The sequence below is a fragment of the Catharus ustulatus genome, chromosome 9 (genome assembly GCF_009819885.2).
Source record: "Catharus ustulatus isolate bCatUst1 chromosome 9, bCatUst1.pri.v2, whole genome shotgun sequence".
NCBI lineage: Eukaryota > Metazoa > Chordata > Aves > Passeriformes > Turdidae > Catharus > Catharus ustulatus.
Window position 1 is genome coordinate 6,875,515 of NC_046229.1, and position 13,095 is coordinate 6,888,609.

At 41.7% G+C, this 13,095-nt stretch overlaps 1 protein-coding gene across 1 annotated transcript in view; it reads right to left on the minus strand.

Annotated features, from left to right (window-relative positions):
• Positions 1-13,095, minus strand: part of RNF11 (ring finger protein 11) — a 29,719-nt gene that overhangs the window by 16,228 nt on the left and 396 nt on the right. The gene's annotated exons all lie outside the window — the stretch shown is intronic.

Consider the following 13,095-nt stretch of genomic DNA (forward strand, 5'->3'; position numbering starts at 1 on the left):
TAAGGTCATTGGTGAACAAATGTACATGGCATTACTGCAGTCTGTGTCAATCTACAGGCACTTTATTGCTGGTAACCACTCTGCAATTAGGATTTAAAATATTTGTCTTACTTTAGTTTGCTATATTACTTAAGTCTTTTTAAGGCAGAAAGAGCACTAGCTACTGCTCTAATTTAAATAGTTATATTCTGTCCAGCTAAATGAGTAACTGTATTTGAACTGAAACCTGGCCAGCATATTCTGTGAAATAATTCAAGGAACCTTAGTGGTCTCATTCAGAAAATGATTTCTACAGCTCTGCAGTGCCCCACAGCCCTGGCAATGTGGAATATGACTGACAAGGAAGGGTGTCCTCTCTGCCCCAGCAGCCTCATCCCCTGTGGCTTTGAGGGTTTTTTTGGTCGGTCTCCAAGCCAAAAATTAAGCCTGACCCAATACAGTTAATAAGATTCAAAAAAGCTGTATGGATGGTATTTACTGCTTGTAAACTCAGTGTTCCTGGTTCTGAATTCACAAAGCTCAGAAGGGTTCTGAGCAAGGGGGATTGAGCTACGTAAGAGCACAGCATTGGAGAATTGGTAATGCTGCATGAGGGAATGCATGAAGAAGCAGTAAGATTTGCTTATAAAATTTATTTTCTGAAATAGGGTTTTGTCCCTTCATTTGCCTTAAGTAAAGTTTCAAGAAGCCAGTGGCCTCCTCTGAGAGATGCCAAACTAGAATAAGGAGAGACAACATATAAAACAGTACAGTCAAATTGAGGTAGCCAGACTAGCTCCTGCTCTTGCACATTGAAAATTTTTCTTAATTCTAAACATTTTGGACAACAGGGAGGTTGTTTTATTAAAAGCCACAGACACTGGCAGTCCTCACATACATATGCACAAAGGTAATCAAACTCCTAACAGCAGTGACAAAGCTTGCCAAGCAACATTCAGACTTTGGAAACCATCCACAGAGTAATAACTGCAAGGCTTGTGTGAGGAAAGAGGCAGAGTAGCACCCAGGGCACAGATCAATGATGTTACTGTGGTCAGTTGTGTCCCAAGGGACATCACAGTCTGCTGCACAATATGAACAGGCTGTCAAGTCTTCAGACACTCCTGCACTTACCAAGTCTACTCATGAACTGTTAGGTAACACTAATGAAGCTCCTTTAGCAAGAAAAATAGTGAAGAAAAGCACTCAAGAATCTTTAAAGGTGGTTGTGATAGACAAACAGATTATTTCACTTTTTTTTTCTCCTAGTTTTGGGGTTTTTTTAAACCAGAAAGATCACAGTTAAAAAATAAAGAATTAAGGCTTTGTCCACATCAGACAGTTGTCCTGAAGCAGTAAAATCCCTTCAACCGAAATCACCACCCTGCTGAAGTTAAAAATGGCAAACTTAGACTGTATTTCATGCACAGACCATTCCCAGATGCACTCACTGCCCAAACCAGTATCAGATACCCATCTGTGCATGCTCTGCTACACATTTAAGTCCAAGTATACTCTTAATTTCTACATAGAAAAGCCCAAACTTCTCTAATACTTGGTAGTAATAGCACACATCTAACACCCAACACCTCTAGATTTTTCCACTGATGTCACTACATAAAATACAATCTACAGGTGGCAAAGAGTGCTGATAAATCAAATCTCCACCAGAAGTCACTTCATTTCACTAATCTGACCAGAGGAAGAATAAGACAACCCATTTCAGACACTTGAATGGTATGAGCTGACCCAAGCACCAGATCCATGGAGTGAATGAACAGGGCTCCATGAGGAAAGGAGGAGGAAAAGCAAAACAACCCCTTTATGGCAGCAGTGGATGGTTAGATCAGACCTCCTTGTCCCAGAAACATCTACACACACAACACTGAGCACAAGGCACACCGCATTTTTGCCTGAACACAGAGACAGCCTCTGAGCCTCTCCTTGGGCCTTGGCTGTGCTCATTCCTAAGCTGGGCCTGTTGAAGTTGTTATTTTTAAGTGCTGGAGCAGGATCCTGCCATCAAGTTAAATGAACACAGATGCTCCTTTCTCCATATGCAGAGGTGTACACAACCCACCACAGGAGCACCCATGGGCTCCACCGGCACCGGCCCCAGTGTGGTGAAGGCCCCAGGAGAGGAATTTGTGGTGTTCTTAGGCAGTGGCACTTTCTGCAGGGACTTGGAAAGTACCCTGCTCTTCCCAGGAAGGCTGCAGAAGTCCAAACTGCTCAAGTTGCTGCTGCACTCAGATAAATTCTCCTGTATCTCAAAAAAAGCCTTATGCTGACAAAAGGATGGGCAGATTTCCCTCAGCCTACAGTGCACTTCAGTGTTTGACTCATCACCCTGAGGTGGAAACACTTGCCTGATCCCTCAACACCAACAGCCTGTTTGGTAGTATCTGTTATGTAGTTGTTACTACCATTTTCCCAGTTTTTGCTTTCCAATACAAACACCACGGTGCCAGGAGGGCTGCTCAGAGGAGTCTCCATCTGTGCGATCTGACCGGAGCAGAGAACATGCTGACCCCAGGATATCACGTTCTGAGTCCTGTGCAGAAACTCCTGCTGGCACAAAGACAGGCTCCAATTCACTCCTTTAACAGAGGCAGTTGGTCATTTTTCAGCTGCAGCACACTGAGACATGAAATTTGGTGTTACAGCTGGAAGCTGGGAAGTCGGGCCTTCACCTGGCTGTAATAAGGTTAGCAATATTTGCACAAAATAGATCCTCCCCAAAAAAAGGAGGGCTAAAACACCCTCCTTTCCTACTTCAGCCTAAAACTTCAGTTCTTTTCTCTTTCAGTTCATCAGTTCAGAGTAAATGGCAGCTACTTCAGGAGACACTATATATAGGGTGAAGTGAACTTTTCCCCAGGAAGCTCGAGATCTAGGTCATCTTGCTTCTTCTGGGAGCCAGGAAAAACCAGGTTACTCATTGAACAAGAATACAGTTTCTAGAGGAAATAAAAGATTACTTGGAGCATGAAATTTTGTATGGACAGTATTTTTTTGTTTCCTAAAGGACTTTTAAAAGCAAAACCTACCATTAAACACTATCACTTTGAATACCTGACTTCATCCACTTTAAAGAGAGAAACACACTATATTTACAGAAGGGATAAGCATTCTTTGGTAAACTTACTTTCAGCAGTTTAGCCACCAAGTTAAGTAAATACAACTTCAGGTCTCAGAAGTTTCAGGAAGTTTATCAATATTCAGACACAATGTAAAATCCCTCCCTGCACCTCATTTGTGATTCGAATGATCATTCACAAGCCAGCACAGCTCCAGGTGAGCTATCATGCGAATCCACTCTGATGGATTAAGTACCACATTCCCACTTCCAATTGAGGGCAGTGGGAGAATAACCAACATCTCACTCAGGTTTGGGCCAAGGGCCACCATCTAACTCAGCCCAGCCAGCAGGGTACCTGGCCAGCTCAGTCACGGCAGCAACGTGAAGGTGCCATTAGCTGAAGAGCTGGGAGATCAGGGCAGGAAGAGTTTTCTCAGCTTGGGACAGACCTTAGTGCAGCACTACCTATGCAGTGCTCCTCACCAGCTTCTAATCAGCAGATCTTTAAAAATTGTCAAGTAGAGGTGTGGGCCTGTATTTTAGTTTAGTGACTACAGAGGGGATTTCATCGGCTCTTGTGAGCACAATCAAAACAGTTCACAGACACTCAGAGAGACAGGAAGTGAGAGGTGAAAAAGCACTAACCAAGAAAAGAATTAACAGTTTATTTAAAGTTAAGTATTTTCGCTTGAATTTTAAAACTGATTCTCTTCCCTTCCAAGAAGAGTTATATACTTTCAAGGACATCATTCTCCATGGGACAATCCACAATTGCCTCAAGGTCTCCAAATATATAGATGCAACATTAAAGAACTCTGTGACACTAAAGCAGTGTCTTAGTCCTATTTCATAAGCTAAACTGAAGATACATGGATGCAACTGAAACACAAATAATAATATTTAAAAAGAAAACAACCAAGGGAAATTCCAAAACATAAAAAACTGGCAATGGCAATTAAGCAAGTAGTACTACAGAGCATAGAATAAAGTCTACAGATGTTAAAATATTAATTTCAGTGTCTTAACTAAATCTGAATTTAGAGCATTAGTTTGCTGAGCCTTTTATGTATTTTCCACTGAATACAGTAGTTCATTGCTTATTGTTAAGCAACAGTACAGACCAAACCAGTTTAGCAGTTTGGTATGTCAGCAGTCAAGCAATGCTTGCACTCATTTGTTCAAAACCTAAGAGCAATCTCTTCTTTCTGAACTTTAAATAAAATTAATGTATTCAGGCAAAATAAGTACTAGTCTTAATCTATACTGCAGAATTATACAGCCTGAATTAAAAATTTCGACAACTGTGTTAATAAAACACTGTGATTAACGTTCAGTGCACAGAACAAGCTCTGTATCTGGCTTTAATTACAGTGATGAATAAAAGTCAGACACAGGCATCGTCCCAGAGTATTCATGCATTATACTGTCCCATAGATACTGAAATAATGGAATATGATGCACTTTGATCTCTTAGATAAGCCTCCCACAGCTCTGAAACAGAAAGGGCAAGAGCACCCAACCTCATCCAATTCTGCAATGTTCGCACACTGAGTCGTAAAGAGATTTGTATCCCCACTAGCAAGATACATCTTATGGGAATAAATACAGAGAAATATTGCTTCATTTCCTTCTGGCTAGAGCTTGTACACAAATCATCTGGAGAGCCACACAGAGTGAAAGTGGTGAGGACTACAGGGACACCTTACAGTCCCCACAGAGCTATTTATACTTGGACAGTAGTTTTGTTATGATAGATTTGTGGGATATATTCTAGTCTGATTTTTTCTTCTAAAGCAGTTTTGCCGTGACACAAATTAGAAACTGGTGGCATGTGGTAGATGCAATGGTTTTAATCATGGTTGCAAGATGGTCAATTCCTTGCTTTTGTCCAAACCAGCACAGACTGACTCATTTTTTGCTTACAAGTGGATAGTCAAGGAGCTTTATTAAATTTTATTAGTCATAAACCAGGCATTTCCTTGATGCTTCTAGGACTTCTCTTAGCAGTCCAAACTCTACTGGCACATGGGCTAGCTACAATTCCAAGCTCTGGGAAACTCAGCCCTGCCAGCCAGCTGAGACTTGTCTTTGACTGAGGATAAAGTTGTCCCTGCACAAGCTTTTGGCCTTGGAGTGCACAGCACTACATGCAAGGCCTGCTCCCGAACCCTGCCTCTAGAAATAGAAATTGCTCCCTCTGAGCAAAAAGCAGATGAGAGGACACAGGCCACTCCAGTGTCCAAAAATACAACCAAGGGAAACAGGTTGCAGTATTGCAAGGATAATAGTCTGCACATTCATCACCGCATGCTGGGGCTGAGAGAGGAACTTAATTTCCTGAGTCCCAGTTTCTCTCATCCTTCCAACAGTTTCAGTCTCACCTGGGCACCTCAGCGCTACATCGTTCCTCAACTAAACCAGCGGCTGGAAACAGAGGGAGGACGAGAAGGCTCAAAAACCAGCCTGGCCTTTGACAGAGGGTAAGCGTGCATGCAAACGTGCACAGAGCATGCGTGAGCAGGGTGGTGGATCAGCAAAATGCCCAGTGCAATAACCCAGCTGGTTGTGATTTGGCTGACGCAACTGCGGTTAAAGGATGGTTCTTTTATCTCCTCCTCCAGTTGCCGCACGCATCTGCTCTTTGTCCGTGTCACCGTGTGTGGATCCTGGCCCAGCAGCTTTTATGCCACCGGCATTTTGACTTTCTTCTTCACTGATGAGAAACAGAGTGGTTGGCAGATTCCTATGGAGGGGCTGGTAAATAGAATAATCACTCTCTGTAACTGTTTGGTCTCTTGGAAATTGTTTCATTAGTTCATAGGAAAGTCACAGTTGATTTGCTTTAGTCCATGCCACAGATCATTATCGCTCCAAAACATAAAAGTGGTTTATTTTCTGTGGGTCAGAAACTGACTCCAGATGTACAGCCAGCAACAGCTGATCACAGCACTGAACCCGAGGTACATACGGGAAACAGAAGAGCTTCCTAAATGCATGGTGGTCCCAGATTTTAGGGAGGGTGGTATTGCATGTTTGGGTTGGCTTGTCCAAAAGAATGCATGATCTTCCAGCATAGCAAAGATTCATCACCCTGATTAGGCAAGATTTCTTATTACCGTCTCCACAGACTCTCCATTCCTACTAATCAAGCATCTGGAATGCAGGCTGCCAAATAAATGCTGAACTATCAGATTCCAAAACAGATTTTAGGAGACTTATCTACTGCCTTAAACAGATCTCCTGATAAAGCTCCCTCTCTACAGCATCAGGTTTGTCATAAATTGCTGCAGAGGTTCCTTTTGTAATAGAGGAACATTCTTTTATTAAAATCAAATTACCATTGAACACTTTACAAACTTGAATTAAATTACTAAGCATGCCTCCACTAAAGATAAACTTTATTAGTCCTTCACTCCTCATTTTACAGTGAAGAAACTAAAGTACAGACCAGTTAAGTGGTTTGCTAAAGTTACAAACAGAAGACATTAAATAAGGATGACGATAGCTTATCCTAGGGCTGCTAGAGTGGGGTTTTTGGGTGGATTTTTGTTTTGTTCCGTCTTGGGGCTGGGAGTTTTTTCTTGGTTAAAGTGCAGTTTTACCCAGCAAGAAGTTACACAACTCTAGCTCTGCTGGGACAGGTGGCTGCTTTGGCTGTCCCCAAGAGGCAGGCAGAACAAGACAGCATCTTCTACAAAAAGCATCTTCTAAAAAACATCCTACCTTCAGGGAGCAAGACACATCTTTGCTTCTGAGACCTTCATAATGTCAGGGACAATTTTTATTGTGGTCTAAATTGAGATCAAAACTTGCTTTGCCTTTCAGAGTTAAGAGAATGGTGACTCTTCAGCTTTTTCCCCTGAAAAGGTTTTATTCTTACTCAACCATGCCATCCCTAAAAACCTGCTCATTCTGAAATACTTTGGTCTCTGAGGAACTGTTTCATTAGCTCATAGAAAACTCATGGCTGATTTGCTTTAGTCTATTCCACAGACTATTACTTGTACAAAATACAAATATGCTTCTCTTTGTGCTTACAGGGAGGCAGAAACAAGGACTAGCACAGAAACTGAAGACACAAGTCTGCCACAAGCAAGAGGTGTTATTTTTAGTTTCTTCACCTTACATTCTGCAACCAGTTTGACTACAACCATTAACAGGGTCTGCAGAAGTGCTCATTAAGCTGAGCTTCCTTCCTTGGTGGAAATAATGAACAGACACAGACTCTGTAGAGCATCCTGATCCAACTTAAGACACTTCTTGCAGAAATCCATGTGAAGCAGAAAGCAATACTCTGTTAAATGTGATTATAAACATATTCTTTTCAGAATTCCCCTTGGAAAATCTTTTGGACAGAGTGGTTAGGAACAGATCCTTACCAACTGCCAACTCAACAACAGAGAATCCAGAAACCAACTCTAATTTTATAAGAAAGGTGGTAACACAGAAGTCAAATATCAGCATACTCTCCCCACTTCCTCCAGCCATGCCTAACACATTTTCAACTGACTGTAGCTTAAAATCTATTTTAAGCAGATAAATCATTACAATATTCAACCAATATTAATTAAAATATTAATTTAAACTGTCTATTAATGGGTATTTTCATGATTGAAGTTACCAAACTCCATGATACCATCTGGTGTCCTTTACTTTCAGGTCTATATTCCTTTCTCTCTTCTCCCTCCACCCCACCAGTTTTCACCAGCAAAATGAAAGACAGCCCCCATCAGCCAGCATGGCAGGCTGTGCTGAAACCAGTATGCACCGAGACAGGAAATACAGGTGCAGGTTTTTTCTAACTGGTTGTCTACAAAGGAAGTTTAGACTCAGCACCCTCAAGAAATTTTTCACTTAGAACTGATTACCAGCAATACAATTCTCTAGATAACTTGCTAAACATTTCAGCTGTTGAAGAATAAGAAGTGTCATGGCATATTGTTCACTAACCAAATAATCTTGAATGTACTATAATGACATTCATAGTACATATATTTCATTACTGCATGGAAAGTGAACTGTGTAGCCTTATATTGATATTAAAAAAAAGGTTTATTGAATTGCACATACAAATAATTTACCAGAACTGCAGTTTAAAACATGGAACACTTACAGCTTTTCTGAATGCAGGCCTAATTGTATCATAACTATTTATCAGGAGCAATTTTATCACTTAATGCTTGGTCTTTCACTGATAAAGTGTTACTCCAGAAAACTACTAAAACACTTCTTCATTTTTGAGAAGGAATTACATAAGGTCACTCAAGCAATCTCATCCTTGAGGAGAAGCACCAAACATCACTGTCTACTCTACCATTTCCTTATCCATGCAGCACTCTCAACTTCAGTTCCTCCATCACCTTCCCTCCTCACTGCAGCTGATCCTCACCTCAGGCACTGCTGCCAGAGGGCCCCAGCCAGCAACACAGCAACAAAAACAAAGGGTTTGAAGCCCTTTGAAGTTCCCAGCAGACTAAGGAATTGTGGACTAGAGTGATATTTCAGTTCACATCCACAAATGCAACTGTAATTCATGCACATCATCGTCAAGATGTGGAGGACAAACAGAAAAAAGGGCAAGACAGTTGCACAGGCAACTTTTAAACATACTGCTTTCTCTTATAGGAAAGTAACCCTACTGGTTGGTTTGCTTTTTTTCATGGATAGCTTTTTGTATGTAATGTTTTCCCATTGCATCTTTCCCCCTTTTATACTGTTCCAACATAGATCAAGAGTTCCAGATTTGCACAACTATTCCATGTTACACTACCAGAGTCTTCCTTCTTGTACAATACATGCAGTCACAGATGAGAAATCGTTTCCTTTGGGGCCCAAGGGAGTTTTTGTTCAGCTCTTTCTATAAATGGGTGCAACTCCTAGATCAGAATTCATTTGGCTAGAAATTTTTAATTATATTAATTACCATGCCTTTGAAAAGACAGCATCAGAACACCGATGTCACACATTACTTAAGTAACGAGGAGAGTGAAACAAAGGCTTGGTTCCTCTCTTGAGCAAAAAACATCCAACACTCCCATCCACAGGGCAAAGTCTACACAGAAAAGCAGTGGACTCTTTGAAGAAGATTCTCTGACTGTCCACACTGCACTTCTCCAGCATCTCCAGGGCTGCACCTACTGTGCTGCGCTGCTCACTGGCCTATGGCACTGCCAAGACAGGCTGATGTGCCACCTCCCTGAAGTGGGAACAGCTGGAATGAAGCAGGACAAGCCAGAGGGATGAGGATGTGCACACTGTGTGCAGGTGGCACTCTGTTCAGAGGAGGCTCAAGGAGGCTATTGCAGCAAGCTCAGTTTTAAGAGAAGCCATAAGACATCCTAAATTACACTTTCAAAACCTGCTGTCCCCAACAGCTTTTGGAGGATTATGGGAGCACAGCATTGGCTTAAGCTCATGTTTGTGATCTCTTGTCTCATTTAGTTCCTACAGCCAAATCAAATGAGTATCCAGGCCAAAAGGTTTTAAATTAATCCCTCCAAATAAAAAAAAAAAAAAAAAAAAAAAAAAAAAAATCCACTAGATTCACTAAAACATTTTATCTGGGCCTGTAAGACAACATAAGGTGGTACCAAGTACCAGAGGGTGCTCTGGAGCTCTTCTGGTAACACAGTAAAATATCTTTTTAGTCTATCTGCCACATCAACATATCCAACTAGCTTTTATGAGGCCACTATCAACACCAAGATCTTGTGCTTATTTCTCATGCTCTCAGCTAAGTAATTTAGCAAGAGTCATACATCCTTTTTAGAAGACTGCAGTGTGTGTTGTCCACAGTAATGCTTTTTAGAAACTTAGGGAGAAAAATGTGTAAAGCATTTTGTACTTTACTGGGTAAAAATTCCAAAATTGAGTAAAATGGCAAATTATTTCCTACAGCTAATAAGGAACTATTTAAGAACAGAAATATGAGACAAGGATTAAGAAAAGGCACACATCTGTTCTGCAAAATAAAATCTTTGAGAAGAACTACTAGAAGTAAGAAAAACTGAAAAAAAACCCAGTGAACTTGTACAGAAAAACAGCAGAAGGCATATTGCCAACAGATGGTGGAGAAGTCATACACCAAAAAGGAAAACAAACTTGAAAGCATACTCAATTTTGAGGACTTGAGAAAAAAAAACAAAACCAAAGCTAACTCCTTCCTAATCACAGATTCCCTGGTTAAAAATGGAGCTGCATGTTCTTAACACTTAGAAAAGCAGTTGTAATTTCTGGGTTCTAAAATGGAGGCACTCAAAATTAGCATCTGTCTATGAAAACGTTGGTCCACTCTTGAAATCACTTCCTTCCTCCCCGCCATGAAAACACACTCATTTTTTTTGGTGTGTTTTCATTATTTCTCATGTTAGTGGTTAAGCTCAATGCACTGGAAAATATCTGATACTTTAATGGGCCACTTTCTCATTAATTCAGATACCTGTTTAAAAAGATGTTTCCTCTCTGAGGCCTTTGTGCAGCAGCTGGTAACAGGCACTGCCACAGGAACCAACAGACAGGTATCTGCAGAGCCTCTCAGTGGAAGTTATTCCCCATTATTCTGTGTGTCCATAGTGTCAATCCAGTTCTCAACCTCACTTTTGGAAGTAGGAATTTCACATAGCCAGTTTAATAGCACTCACTGACCAAAGGAATTTGACATGCTATACTGCAATTTTCACTGGGGGTACATTTTGCAGTTGGAAATCAAGAGGTAAATAAAAATTATGCCATAACAGGAGTCCCACATGAATGCCCAAGGCACAATCCTGTCAGAACGTGCAAAAGTACTTTAAACGTCAAAATAATACAGAAGTCATCTTCTACAACTGTGCATCTCCCCCCAACAAACCTCCTTCCCTTAGTTTGCATATCTTGCAAGAGCTACTCAGGAAGTTGACACATTGTCACTGCAAACCCAAAAGCAACAGACACATCAGATTTTACTCTCTTCTAAAATATGTCCACTCTTCTAAAATATGTCCACTCACAGCTGAAATCTCAGCAGTTGGCTTTAGAACTGTTCACCTTCCAGTTTCTCGAGGCTAGTTGCCACAAGTGAGTTTTCAAACTTGTTTTATCCTCTTCCTTGCTTTCATTCCTAATGTCTACAGATCATACACTAACTCTGGTTAAGACACTGAAAGAAGTAATTACGAGGAACAAGGGCACAACTTTCCCATTTGTAACACTGACTCTGAGCTGCCACTTGAAAGTTAAAATGAGTGACTTATTTCCAGCACTAAAGCAATACTGGAGCATCAGCAATTGTTCACACTTAGAGTTTTGTGTATCTTGTAAACATTAACCAATTTAAAATTATAAATGCCTTCAACCTCAAAGTGCACAAAATGCTGCATAATATTGTAGCTGAGGCCTATTTTTTTTTTTTTTGAGTCACAAACCATTGTGGTTCAGAATCTGTGGAGAGAGTAGCTTTGATTTTGACGAGGAGACACTAAAGGCTACCCTAAGGTGAAGCTTTAGGAACTGCCAGGATCAGTGAAGGAGCTTTCAGGACAGACAGGGATGTTCGACACAGCCAAGTGCCTGTGGGCAATCACCTGATGCTGCACAGCTCTCTTCAGCTGAGGGAAGGTTTGCTATGAATACACTTACTCGATAATAGACACCTGTGGGTTCGTTTATTTTACTGTCTGTCGTGTTCTCAGTCAACCATCCACACTTACAGACAAGTTCTTCATCATGAAAAAAATTTTGAAAACCTCTGACAGCAGAGGAAGTGTTGTTATCTACATCAACATCCTCACTAGAAGGCCTGCACAAGGCATGTACCTGCTTGGTGACTCTTACAAGAGTGAACAGGTTGTTTTCAAAGGGAAGAATAAGAAAAGAAAAACCTCCACAAGTCTTGCTAGAATCAGAGATATAAATGCATTAAATCACACAGTCAAACTTTTTATACTGATTTGACAAAAATACAACATACTTCTAAACCTCATGGACCACTCAGGCTTAATTTTGAACAACACAGCCTTTAAAAAAACTTGATCACCGAACACTTTCTATTCACTGGACATCAGCAGACATAGTTCAGAAATCAGAAAAAACAATTCCTCACATCATGGAATTTATTGTGGCATTCAGCTTTCACACCCAAACAAAACAATCAGGCACACACTGCCAAGAACCATCAGTGCAGCTTCAGGGCACCAGCAAGGGCTGCTACGTGTAAGGCTTCTCTTCAACACTTGCGGGGCTCCTACCAGGGTGGAATTCTTGAACTTGCTAAAGCATTTATAGATTACACGCCTATCCGGTTAAACACTTCCTGCAATCTTGTTAATTACACATCGGGGTCTGCAATTAGGGAATGACTCCCATCCTAGAAAACACACAGCTCTCAAGTCACCCCCCAGAATGTGTGTCTCGACTGCCGCTTCTACAGACTCCTCTGGAATGCATGCTATTATCCCAGATAGGAAAATTCTTTCAAAACTTGAATAGAAGGTCCAGCTTTACCGCTGGATGGTTTTCCTTTCCATTTCTCAGTGCTGTAGAGGGCTTGTTTAGGTCAATACACGCTTCTATAGGTGGGGGTGGAGATCTCCGGGAGCAGACAAGTGCAAGCCCAAGTTCAGGCTCCCTGTCCGTGCCCATCCCTTCCAGAGGCGGCCAAGCTTTGACACCAACGCCATCCCCTCCACATCGGCCTCATCTACTGTCAGCAAAGCCATCAAAGCAAATACCCGGCCTTTTCCTTCTTTCCCCCTGATTCGTCATCAAGATGCAAATTCACAGATTCTCTCAGAGACAGAAAAAAAAAAAAAAAAAGACCCCACCGAACAATGGGAAACACTTCCCCGCCGGTGCCCCACAGGACGGAGGGAAACAGGATCCCCTGTGCTGAGGGAGTTACTTAGTGGGGATCAGATGCTACTAAAAATACGGGAGCGGTGCGAGCGGGCCCGGACAAAGCCCGGGCAGGGCCCGCGGTCCCCGTCCCGGAGCGTCCCCGCGCCAGACGGTGATGTCACCGCCGGCGGCAACAAAGGACGCGGCACCGGCCGGGCGGC